Source organism: Tachysurus vachellii, chromosome 18 (assembly GCF_030014155.1).
Source record: "Tachysurus vachellii isolate PV-2020 chromosome 18, HZAU_Pvac_v1, whole genome shotgun sequence".
Taxonomy (NCBI): domain Eukaryota; kingdom Metazoa; phylum Chordata; class Actinopteri; order Siluriformes; family Bagridae; genus Tachysurus; species Tachysurus vachellii.
Window position 1 is genome coordinate 2,779,088 of NC_083477.1, and position 12,869 is coordinate 2,791,956.

Sequence of the window (12,869 nt, forward strand, 5' to 3'; positions counted from 1 at the left end):
TACAGGCAGCTACAGGAAACGCATGCATATCCAATAGATTTCAAAACACGCTTGCTTCCAAAACACGTATTATTTAGTGTCTCAGAATATGATCCTTATCATCACCTTCCAGACACTGTGGCATGGATCAGATAAATTTTAATGCAAAAAAACAAACAAAGTCAAAAAATTGAAAACATATGTAAAAGACTTTCCACATACTAATAATAATAATAATAATAATAATAATAATCCCGAAAGGACAAGATCCCGGATACAGGCGGCCGAAATGAGTTTCCTCCGCAGGGTGGCTGGGCGCTCCCTTAGAGACAGGGTGAGGAGCTCGGTCACCTGGGAGGAGCTCAGAGTAGAGCCGGTGCTCCTCCACATCGAGAGGAGTCAGCTAAGGTGGCTCGGGCATCTGTTCCGGATGCCTCCTGGACACCTCCCTGGGGAGGTGTTCCGGGCATGTCCAACCGGGAGGAGGCCCCGGGGAAGACCTAGGACACGCTGGAGGGACTATGTCTCTCGGCTGGCCTGGGAACGCCTCGGTATTCCCCCGGAAGAGCTGGAGGAAGTGTCTGGGGAGAGGGAAGTCTGGGCGTCCCTGCTTAGACTGCTGCCCCTGCGACCCGGCCCCGGATAAGCAGTAGAAAATGGATGGATGGATGGATGGATGGATGGATAATAATCCCCTTTTTGAACCGCCACCTTAATGTGGTGGAGGGGTTTGCGTGCCTGAATGATCCTAGGAGCTATGTCGTCTGGGGCTTTCTGCCCCTGGTAGGGTCTCCCAAGGCAAAGAGGTCCTGGGTGATGGGCCAGACAAAGAGCGGTTCAAATCCCCTTATGAGGAAATTAAAATCAAGGTCCGTGACGTCGCCCGGTATGGCGCAACCGGGGCCCCACCCTGGAGCCAGGCCCGGGGTTGGGGCTCGCATGCAAGCGCCTGGTGGCCAAGTCTTACCCCATGGGGCCTGGCCGGGCTCAGCCCGAATGAGCGACGTGGGGCCGATCTCCTGTGGGCACACCCCCTGCAGGAGGAACCGTAAGGGGTCGGTGCATTGTGGATTGGGTGGCAGTCGAAGGCGGGGGCCTCGGCAACCCAATCCCCGGACATGGAATCTGGCTCTAGGGACATGGAATGTCACCTCGCTGGGGGGGAAGGAGCCTGAGCTGGTGCGGGAGGTTGAGAGATACCGACTAGAGATAGTTGGGCTTGCCTCCACGCACAGTTTGGGCTCTGGAACCAAACTCCTCGAGAGAGGATGGACTCTCAACTACTCTGGAGTTGCCCGTGGTGAGAGGCGGCGGGCTGGTGTGGGCTTGCTTATAGCCCCCCAGCTCAGCCGCCATGTGTTGGAGTTCACCCGGGTGAACGAGAGGGTCGTTTCCCTGTGCCTTTGGGTCGGGGATAGGTCTCTCACTGTTATTTGTGCTTACAGTCTTTGGGAGGGGTGCTGGAAAGTGCTCCGACCAGGGACTCTGTCGTTCTACTGGGGGACTTCAACGCTCATGTGGGCAGCAACAGTGACACCTGGAGGGGCATGATTGGGAGGAACGTCCCCCCCGACCTGAACCCGAGTGGTGTTCTGTTATTGGACTTCTGTGCTAGTCACAGTTTGTCCATAAAAAACACCATGTTCAAGAATAAGGGTGTCCATCAGTTCACGTGGCACCAGGACACCCTAGGTCGGAGGTCGATGATCGACTTTGTGGTTGTTTCATCTGACCTTCGGCCGTATGTCTTGGACACTCAGGTAAAGAGAGAGGGGGAGCTGGCAACTGATCACCACATGGTGGTGAGTTGGATCCGATGGCGGGGGAGGAAGTTGGACAGACTTGGCAGACCCAAACGTACTGTGAGGGTCTGCTGGGAACGTTTGGCAGAGTCTCCAGTCAGCGAGATCTTCAACTCCCACCTCCGGCAGAGCTTCATCCAGATCCCGAAGGGAGGTTGGAGACATTGAGTCAGAGTGGACCATGTTCTCCACCTCCATTGTCTACGCGGCTGCTTGGAGCTGTGGCCGTAAGGTCTCCGGTGCCTGTCGTGGTGGCAATCCCCAAACCCGGTGGTGGACCCCGGAAGTAAGGGATGCCGTCAAGCTGAAGAAGGAGTCCTATCGAGCCTGGTTGGCTCGGGGGACTCCGGAGGCAGCTGATAGCTACTGGAGGGCCAAGCGAGCTTCAGCCCGGGTGGTTGCGGAGGCAAAAACCCGGGTCTGGGAGGAGTTCGGTGAGGCCATGGGGGGGGGGGGAGCAGTGCCCTGCAAACACTGTTTACAGTGGGAGTGGGAATCTGCTGACTTCGACTAGGGAAGGAGTACTTCGAGGATCTCCTCAACCCCACCGACATGTCTTCCACTGAGGAAGTAGAGGCCGAGGGCTCAGTTGTGGACTCGTCGATCCCCCAAGCTGAGGTCACTGAGGTAGTTGAGAAGCTCCTTGGTGGCAAGGCACCATGGGTGGATGAGATCCGCCATGAGTACCTCAATTCTCTGGATGTTGTGGGGCTGTCTTGGTTGACACGCCTCTGCAACATAGCGTGGCGGCTGGGGACAGTGCCTCTGGACTGGCAGACTGGGGTGGTGGTCCCTCTGTTTAAGAATGGGGACCAGAGGGTGTGTTCCAACTACAGGGGGATCACACTCCTCAGCCTCCCCGGAAAGGTCTATGCCAGGGTACTGGAGAGGAGAATTCGGCCGATAGTCGAAACTCGGATTCAGGAGGAACAATGCGGTTTTCGTCCCGGTCGTGGAACACTGGACCATCTCTATATCCTTGCCAGGTTGCTGGAGGGTTCATGGGAGTTTGCCCAACCAGTCCACATGTGCTTTGTGAATCTGGAGAAGGCATTCGACTGGGTTCCTTGTGGTGATCTGTGGGGGGTGCTCTGGGAGTATGGGGTCCAGGGCCCTCTGCTAAGGGCTGTCCGGTACCTATATGCTCGGAGCAGGAGTTTGGTTTGCATTGCCAGCAGTAAGTCAGACTTGTTCCCGGTGCATGTTGGACTCCGGCAAGGCTGCCCTTTGTCACCGGTCCTGTTCATTATTTATATGGACAGGATTTCTAGGTGCAGTCGGGGGCCAGAGGGAGTCCAGTTTGGGGACCACAGGATTTCGTCTCTGCTTTTTGCAGATGATGATGTCCTGTTGGCTTGGGACGGTTTGCAGCCGAGTGTGAAGCGGCAGGGATGAGAATCAGCACCTCCAAGTCTGAGGCCATGGTTTTCAGCCGGAAAAGGGTGGCTTGTCTCCTTCAGGTTGGTGGATAGCTCCTGTCTCAAGTGGAGGAGTTTAAGTATCTTGAGGTCTTGTTCACGAGTGGAGTCTTGTTCACAGAAAAATGGAGCAGGAGATCGATGGGTGGATCAGTGTATACTCTGCAGTGATGCGGTCGATATAACGGTCCGTTGTGGTGAAGAAAGGGCTGAGCTGCAAGGCAAAGCTCTCTATTTACCAGTCGATCTACGTTCCTACCCTCACCTATGGTTATGAGCTTTGGGTCATGACCGAAAGGATAAGATCTCGGATACAGGCGGCCGAAATGAGTTTCCTCCATAGGGTGGCTGGGCGCGCCCTTAGAGATAGGGTGAGGAGCTCGGTCACTTGGGAGGAGCTCAGAGTAGAGCCGCTGCTCCTCCACATCGAGAGGAGTCAGCTGAGGTGGCTCGGGCATCTGTTCCGGATGTCTCCTGGACGCCTCCCTGGGGAGGTGTTCCAGGCATGTCCAACCGGGAGGAGGCCCTGGGGAAGACCTAGGACACGCTGGAGGGACTATGTCTCTCGGCTGGCCTGGGAATGCCTCGGTATTCCCACGGAAGTGCTGGAGGAAGTGTCAGGGGAGAGGGGAGTCTGGGCGTCCCTGCTTAGACTGCTGCCCCCGCGACCTGGCCCCGGACAAGCGGTAAAAGATGGATGGATGGATGGATGGATGGATGGATGGATGGATGGATAATAATAATAATAATAATAATAATAATAATAATAACAATGCAAGCAGCAATTTTCAGGCAGGTGTCAAGATGACAGCAAAAAACATAGCAAAAATGACTACGTTATATGCTGCAACTTTTGACCAGAAGGTGGCGTTAGTAAAAACTTTCTTGCCTAGACTAAAGTTATGGTCCTGAAGATGCTGACCGAGTTTTGTGTCAGTGCGCAAAGTCGTTGCTGAACATAGGTGGCGCCAGAGAGGGTTAGCAGATGCTTCAGCATCCCCAAGAAAGACCAAAGCTCCCCATAGAACCCCCAACCCTTTTTTTCTTAAAGCAATAATATAAAGATTGTGTTCTAATTAATCATTGCGTTAATAATTTAAAAGAACAAATGAAATAAAACAAAAACATTTACTTATTACGCGTGTGTAACATAACGTCACGCTACGTGAGTTGCAGCTACCCCGGCGTAGGCGTAATATCAATACATTTTATTTTAAAAATGGAGTGGTTTCTTGTGCCAAAAAAGTGACCTCGTAATTTTAAAGCAGATTTTGCTTCTAGCAAAAGTGAGAATGTAAACAGACCTCAGCTCGAGGTACAGAACGGTTCAGATGTTGATTGTTCGGATTGTTGGATCGTTGCACGAAACAGTAACTTAGAACTTTTGGCCATAAATACTGGAAGAGCAAAGGCCCTGGATGCTGAACCCAACATCGATAAATTTGCCGTCAACCACAACAACCGCCGCGTTGTCCTGATTTGAGGTGTTATAGGTGTTTTTATGTATATATCTGGTAACTGGTAACTATTATTAAGTCGTATCTGTTAAATATAACCCCATCTGTAATCTGAGTGCTTCTTTAATTTCATTAAATGAAAAAAATAAAAATTATTAAAAACCTATTTTGCAAATATTATTTATAATGGCTCAGCGGCCCCTGTAAACAAACTGGCCTGTTTTATGTCATAATCACAACGTTTTTCATTCATTCATTGTCGGTAAGAGCGTTAATCTGGTCGCTATGGATCTGGAGTCTCTTCTGGGAATATAGTGTGCAGGTCAGGAATACAGTGTTGTTGTGTACAATACAGCTGAACATTTATCTCCAACACCGGTTTGGTTTCCATGTCGTCATGTTTGACTTCTGGGCTGAAACATATTCAGTGTTTCTTGCTCTGACACACTTCCTAACTCAGCTCATTTCTCTCAACTCAAGCTCTGATGGGATTGAGACGAGAGCATGAGCATGTGAGAGTGTGTGATAATGTGTGTGTACAGGTCTCAGTCTTGTTACTTTAAGCACTCTGACCTGCTCAACACACTCTAAATTTAGTGTGTCTCTAGGCAGATTGACACACACACACACACACACACACACACCTGACATCCAAGTGCTAATTGCATCCTAAAGTCAAATATTTATGATAGAATTTACTATAATAATAATAATAATAATAATAATAATAATAATAATAATAATAATAATAATAATAATAATAGATTAATACAGTCAGTCCATTTGAAAACAACATGATGAATCAGTGTCCATGAAAACATAAAAACATAGCAACAACATAAGATAATGCTTTTATTAAATGATATCAGTGAAAAAAGGTTTATCTATTAATCTATTTAACCTTCTGACCAATCAGAAGACAGAATGATAATGCAATTACCAGCAGTTAATTAATCCACATGACTTTACACCTAAAGCAATGAACTAACTGGACCTCAGCACAGAAAACTTTATACAAACAAATTTAAAGCCCCTTTATAATCTCTATGGGGCAAAGATTCAGAGGGACACGATTACTATCTTTAATGCGTTAATCAACAAGACTTTATTTACACACACACACACACACACACAATGTGTTCTTATCTAAATATGTGTTGTGTACGTTTACTCTGATGGGAATAAAGTCAAATCTAGAACCCTTAAAGGGAACACTTTAGGGAACACTTTAGGGAACAATTTATAAAAATTATATGTAAAATGTACGTTTCAAACTACAGCCTAAAAAATGTTCCTATCGAGAACCTTCTTATGAAACTAACTACATTAATTTGAACAACCCCCTTTGTGTTTCTCTGGATGTTTCTCTTTTGCTGAAAGGTTCTATGTACATGTAGAACTCTAAAACAGTCAGGGTTCTAAACTAGAACATTTTTCACAACCTAAGATCCCTTTTCTATTTCTAGGAGAATAGTATGTGCTTCTCTGAATGCTTCTATGCTCAAAGGTTCTACAGCAGAAATATTTCCAAACTAGAACCTTTTTATGAACCTTAGAACCTTTATTAATAGGTAGAACCCCCTGTATTTAGGTTTAATATGTGACTCTAGGGAGAGTCAGACGCTGAAAGGTTTTATTGTGAAGCGTCCAGAAGAACAAGCTTTAAACTAGAACCTTTTTAGTAAACTAAAAGACTGCAGGCTTGTGAACATGTTTAATGGTTCTGTGTAGAACCCTGTGGGCCTGATTATTGTTATTTTTTTTAAAAAGGAAACTAATAAAACTTAATTTATACGCATAACCCTAAGTCTAGTATGTTTTACACATTTAATAGATTTTTATAGAATCCTACAGACTTTATTTAATGCTACAAATAAACCTTAATTATAAACAGAACCCTCTTTTAAGTGGATCGTGTTTCTGCTGTCGTGTACATGTTTAATCGAAGCCTTAGAACCCTTTTAGGTAACTATGCAGCCTTATTTATATAAAGAACCCTACTCTAAAGGTGTAGTATGTGCTGTAGTATTTTTTTTCATCCTCAATTATATTCTAAGAGTTCTTCTAATGATGTGAGATGTCTAGTGCCTGCAGGTTGAAGACGATATGGTCATCAAATGTAAAAACATAAATAAGAATCTGGCACGAAACCTCTTGTTCTCTTACCAGTAGATGAGGGAAAGTCCATCGAAATGCTCTGTTTTCTTCAGACAGGACATCTCAGGACATCTCAGGACATCTCAGGCTTACAGAGCTGTGATTACAGAGAACATGTTCAGCTTCTCCTGTGAGCTGCTCTCCTTCAGCGTCAGGTCAATAACGCACAGAGATACAGGAGAACCGGAGTGACCCCGAGACTCCAACACGTGGGGATTTAATACTGATCCGTGTTAAATCTGCCTGCAGTGCTACCTGAAGCACATAGAGGACGCCACGAGCTCACGCTTACACACAAGTTTCACGAGTTTCAAAGTCAAGTTGATTGTCACGTGCTTTAAGCAGCTAGTTTAACGTCTGTCTCGTGCTTTAAGCAGCTATATACACAATAAAAACTCTCTGATTGTACAATGCGTACTGCAGTGCAACGTTATACGTAGCGTATTAATAGAAAGCTGTAAACAATGTGTGTATTCAGTTTACTAATTTATTCACGTTTCCTTGCAAAATAAGATTCTTTAAACGACGTGAACCTTTTTCCGTGAAACCGATATGTCGCAGACTAGAAGCTAAATGAAAACAGATACAAACATTTGTCAAAATGGCAAAAATAACTAAATAATTTTAAATAAATAAAACAAAAATCTCAGCCAGTGTCATTATGTTGATGATTAGCTGATACGGCTGATATTACGATACAGCTAATATTCCTGTTATGTATTAAAACAACTAGAAGATTTTTGTGGTCTTTTTGGTGGTCTTTTTGCATGGTCAGCCCTGGTGCGGCACCCCTGGAGCAGGTGAGGTTAAGGGCCTTGCTCAAGGACCCAACGTAGATGTCTCAGCAGCTTGTAGGCTTGAACCCCCGACCTGCTGATTAGGAACCCAGTGCCTTGACCGCTGGACCATTACATCCTCATTTTCCTGGAACCTTGACATTAACTACACAATCATAAAATATGTACAGACTTACAGGCCAACAATGAGCCCAAAAGAAAAGGTCAAACCGTCTTATTTGTCTTCTGTTTGTTTGAAACATTATCTTAATGCGTAAATCCGCTACTTTTATTTGATAAGAACTATTGATTAAATTCTATTAAAATGTACTATTACACTGTAATAAATACTACATAATATAAATAGAACACGTTTTCATACACACACACACACACACACACACACACACACACACTATTTTTAAATTAAATTTAATTAAATAAATTAAAAAAAGGTCAAGCTGGTCAAGCAACAACCTCATTCAGATGGATTTGTAGATGTTGTCCAGGAAACCTTAACCAATCAGGTGAAAGGAAAATAGAGACCCCTCTGTAAAAAATGAGAGTTCTCAAACAGATGAGAAGAAGAAGAGGAAGAAGAAGAGGAAGAAGAAGAGGAAGAAGAAGAAGAGGAAATCCTACCTAGATTCTAAGGGCTTGTTGAAACTAACCCTGCAGTGAAATATGGTGGTGGAAGCATGTAGCTCTAGGTGATGTTTAGTGACAGATGATTACAAGTGATGGAACTCCCTCAGGAACATATTTTGTATATTGATTATATTTAACCCATTTTTAAGAACAAGATCTTTTTTTTTTAATAAAAATCTTTATTATACACTCATATCTTTACCAATCACAGTTAATTAATGATTAATCGGTTTTGCTGATGAATGATGAGGGTGTGGAAGGGGAGTGTGTGTGTGTGTGTGTGTGTGTGTGTGTGTGTGTGTGTGTGTGTGTGTGTGTTCTCAGGCAGGGAATGGAAGGAATGAACCTGAAAACAACCTGTATCTCTGCCCCGCCCTGCTCGTGAATGTGTGAAGGACTTGGCGTGTGTTTTTATATCAGTCCAGCTGAGCAGGTTCTTCTGGGTGATCTGGGTGTGGCTGTCATCACCTACACACACACACAGAGAGAGAGAGAGAGAGAGAGAGAGAGAGAGAGAGAGAGAGAGAGAAAGAGACGGAGAGAGAGAGAGAGAGAGAGAGAGGGAGGGAGAGAGAGAGAGAGAGAGAGAGAGAGAGAGAGAGAGAAAAGCTTATGTAAGTGAATAAGTGGAGCACACAAATGATTGCAGCCACGTATCAGTGTGTTTCTTTTTATTTTCCTTTTTTCTTAGTTTTTATTTCTTTTCTTTTCTTTTCTTTTCTTTTTTTAAACTGGGCTTTGAGAACAGTATTTATTGCTGGATTCACTGCAGCACAGCAGTTTTGTCTTTCAACTGAGTCTCGGTTTCAGTCTCTGTTTCGTGATCTTAGGGAGGATTCTTAGCTTATGACTCTCTCTCTCCCTCTCTCTCTCTCTCTCTCTCTCTCTCTCTCTCACACACACACACACACACAAACACACATACACACACACCTTGGTAATACAACTCTGCTCTGTAGTCTTACTGTCTTCCATGAAGCCCTCACTCAACCACACAGTTCCTCACATGAAGGGGTGGTGCTCTGGTGCTGCACAGACATTAGCCTCCATTTAAAGTAATGTTTTGACCACAAAATATAACACACACCTGATTTACTCTTACCCACACCACACCACACACACACACACACACACACACACACACACACACACACACACAAAATCTATCAATTCAGTGTCAGTGCAAAACTAAGAACGAAATAAGATCAGCTAATGGATAATGCACAAGTTCCCAACAATCTCCCAACAAACCAGATCAACAGATGGGGCAGACAGTGAGCTCTCACTCTCATTCATTTTCTACCGCTTATCCAAACTACCTCGGGTCACGGGGAGCCTGTGCCTATCTCAGGCGTCATCGGGCATCAAGGCAGGATACACCCTGGACGGAGTGCCAACCCATCGCAGGGCACACACACACACACTCTCATTCACTCACGCAATCACACACTACGGACTGCGTTTCCGCAGTCCGTAGTGTTTTTTCAGAGATGCCAATCAACCTACCATACATGTCTTTGGACCGGGGGAGGAAACCGGAGTACCCGGAGGAAACCCCCGAGGCACGGGGAGAACATGCAAACTCCACACACACAAGGTGGAGGCGGGAATCGAACCCCCAACCCTGGAGGTGTGAGGTGAACGTGCTAACCACTAAGCCACCGTGCCCCCCTCAGACAGTGAGCTAATTAAATATTAATAAATAAAGTCAATAACTTTAGGTCTGGAACAGGTGTAGAGATGAACACAAGCTAATGAGGAGCTCATGTCCAACAGTAAGACCTCAGGTGGTGATGACTGTGTTTACCGTTTTCATTAACTGACTAGATGTGGAGAAAGTATTAAGATCAAAACTTACAAAAGTGCTATAATAGAACTGGCCGATCGAATTCCCACCTCATTTTCTCCCCAGCGTATTGTTTATCTTTTTGCTGTGGAGGTTAAGCATTAACATGTGTTTCTTTAGAGAGACACGAAACACACCTCTGTCTTCCTTTCGTCACCAGACAGCTTAAGACAGACACACTTGAAGGAAATTGATCATACTTGAGCTCACAGACGGCCACAGGTGCAGAATTGGCTAACGTCGCTGCAATCGACAGGTGGGTGACATTACGCCAGCCGTCTCACCCAAAGAGCACGGCTAGACAGTTGGGTCATTTTCGCCATTCAAACTCAAGAGCTCTTGATTATAGGGTGAACAAATTTTTTGTGCATTATTTAGCTCAAAGTGGGTTGTTGTGAAAGAAGAAAGTCCCCTAGAGCTCCTGTATTGTGTCCATGTTGATGACTGAACGTCTTTACAAACACAGATGTTTGTATCTTCTGAGTAAACGTTCATATCAAACCCATTTCTGCTCTCTGAGAAGCTCCAAGATTTCTCTTCGACACTAAAATTCAGTGTAAGATTATCAACAGAGGGACAAACACACGTCTAAAACACACCGAAAGAACAACAGAGTCCTGATTTATTTTAGATCGGACTCGCAGTCACGACATCAGACGTTTATTTACACTGAATGAAAATGACACCTTTCCAAAGGTTGAAGAGGACTGGGTTTTATTGCCGCTTGACATAATTGGAAATATTAAAGCATCACAATGAAACTAAACATTGCATTGCATTGTCTTGTTTACTGTAATGTCAAATGACTTGTCTTGTTTACTGTAATGTCAAATGACTTGTCTTGTTTACTGTAGAGCCATAAACAATTAAAAAAGCGTTAAAAAAAAGCGTTAAATATTAAATATCTTCATATGTTACGTTCCGACAATAAAGGCGACAGTGAATTACATGAACTTAAATGTAGACCCTGGGACCCATCGTTTTTTGTTTTGTTGCAGGAGATTGCATCTCAATGTCAATAGCGCTGACAGAAATCTTTGTCTACAGGTCAGTCAGTCAGTCTGAAGTCCAAAGATCTCACAATGCATCATGTCATCTCATTTCACCTTACTTCATTTATCATCTCCAATCATCTCACTATTATTTTTCTTTCCATTATTTTTCTTTCCAAAAAAGCCCGCGTTGCACTACAGTATGTGCATATTTGAAACACCTTGGTTCAGATGGGATTGAATCCAAGCGTGAAAAATTGAGACACCGTATGACACTCCTCTGAAAAAAATGCGTTTAAACCCAGAGATCGGTGACACTCCTGTCCCTGAGCGATAAAGCCGACACACCCGAGCACGGAGACACTCCTCCATCACTTTACAACACATCCAGATTCTATCAGCAGATCTCTGACAGAATGACTTCTCCACTACTTAGAGTGCACGTGTGTAACACAAGAGTGGTGTTTGTGCTCGACGTGTGCCACTCGCGCTTGTGACTCGCTAGCTAGCAATGTTTAGCTAGCACACGAATGGCTCAAAAAATAATATAATAATAAAAAATGAGGTACGGTGGCTTAGTGGTTAGCACGTTCGCCTCACACCTCCAGGGTTGGGGGTTCGATTCCCACCTCCACCTTGTGTGTGTGGAGTTTGCATGTTCTCCCCGTGCCTCGGGGGTTTCCTCCGGGTACTCCGGTTTCCTCCCCCGGTCCAAAGACATGCATGGTAGGTTGATTGGCATCTCTGGAAAATTGTCCGTAGTGTGTGATTGTGTGAGTGAATGAGAGTGTGTGTGTGTGCCCTGTGATGGGTTGGCACTCCATCCAGGGTGTATCCTGCCTTGATGCCCGATGACGCCTGAGATAGGCACAGGCTCCCCGTGACCCGAGGTAGTTCGGATAAGCGGTAGAAAATAAGTGAGAGAGTGAGTGAATAAAAAAGTGATCAAACTAGCGCTACAACATTTGAAAAAAAAACCACTTCTTTAACCGACCACTAAAATATCATGCTTATTAGCGCAAATTTGGAGCAGTTTACTTTGTACGGTATATGACGTAAAAAAAAAATCATGATGGCCAAAATGATCAGCGTTTAGAGATAAATTCAACGTGTATCTATTTCTTTATTTAAGTTTTATTGACAATAATATTTGTGTTTGCATGCTAAGAAAATCACATGCTAGCTAGCTAGCGATAGCAAAAACGTAGCACGATATACACACACAGGCTCAGCGATCTCACATAATATTTTTTTTAAGAAACTGATTGTATTTTTTTTTTCTTTTTTTGAAATGAAAGTGACTTTTAGCATTTGGCCTTTAACATAGTTGTTTAGTGATTATGTCTGAAAAGACCAAAGTGCTTTTATCTTTGGTATGAACCAACAGACACTTTTCCCCTTCTCTGGCCACGCTCTTACCTTTTAGTGAGAGTCATGCAGAACAGCACACACACACACACACACACACACACAAACACACACACATACACACACACTCCCTGTCACTCGGCTCCACCCACTGCAGGAATGTGCCCTCGCTTTCCACATTACTTCAAAAACGAGTTTCTTTAATGACAGATCGTCTCAGACAAATTCCACATGCTAAACATGCTGCATGCAAAACACACCCCTTTATACTAGAAGGATATAGAAAAATGCACAAAAGAATCCCCTCACACACACACACACATACACATAAAAGAATTCAGAACACATTCTTACCTTTCACACACACATTTGTTTGGAGAGACTCCACACAGTCACACATACAACAATAAGGATCTTCTATAAAGT

The 12,869-nt window shown here is 44.6% G+C and overlaps 1 protein-coding gene across 1 annotated transcript in view; it reads right to left on the reverse strand.

Moving 5' to 3' along the window:
- Window positions 1–8,737: 8,737 nt before the first annotated feature.
- Window positions 8,738–12,869, reverse strand: part of prkar1aa (protein kinase, cAMP-dependent, regulatory, type I, alpha (tissue specific extinguisher 1) a) — a 135,886-nt gene continuing 131,754 nt past the window's right edge. Inside the window, exon 12 of the mRNA XM_060893153.1 lies at window positions 8,738–8,765. The gene's annotated coding sequence lies outside the window, so the exon portion shown is untranslated. The remainder of the gene's footprint in view (window positions 8,766–12,869) is intronic.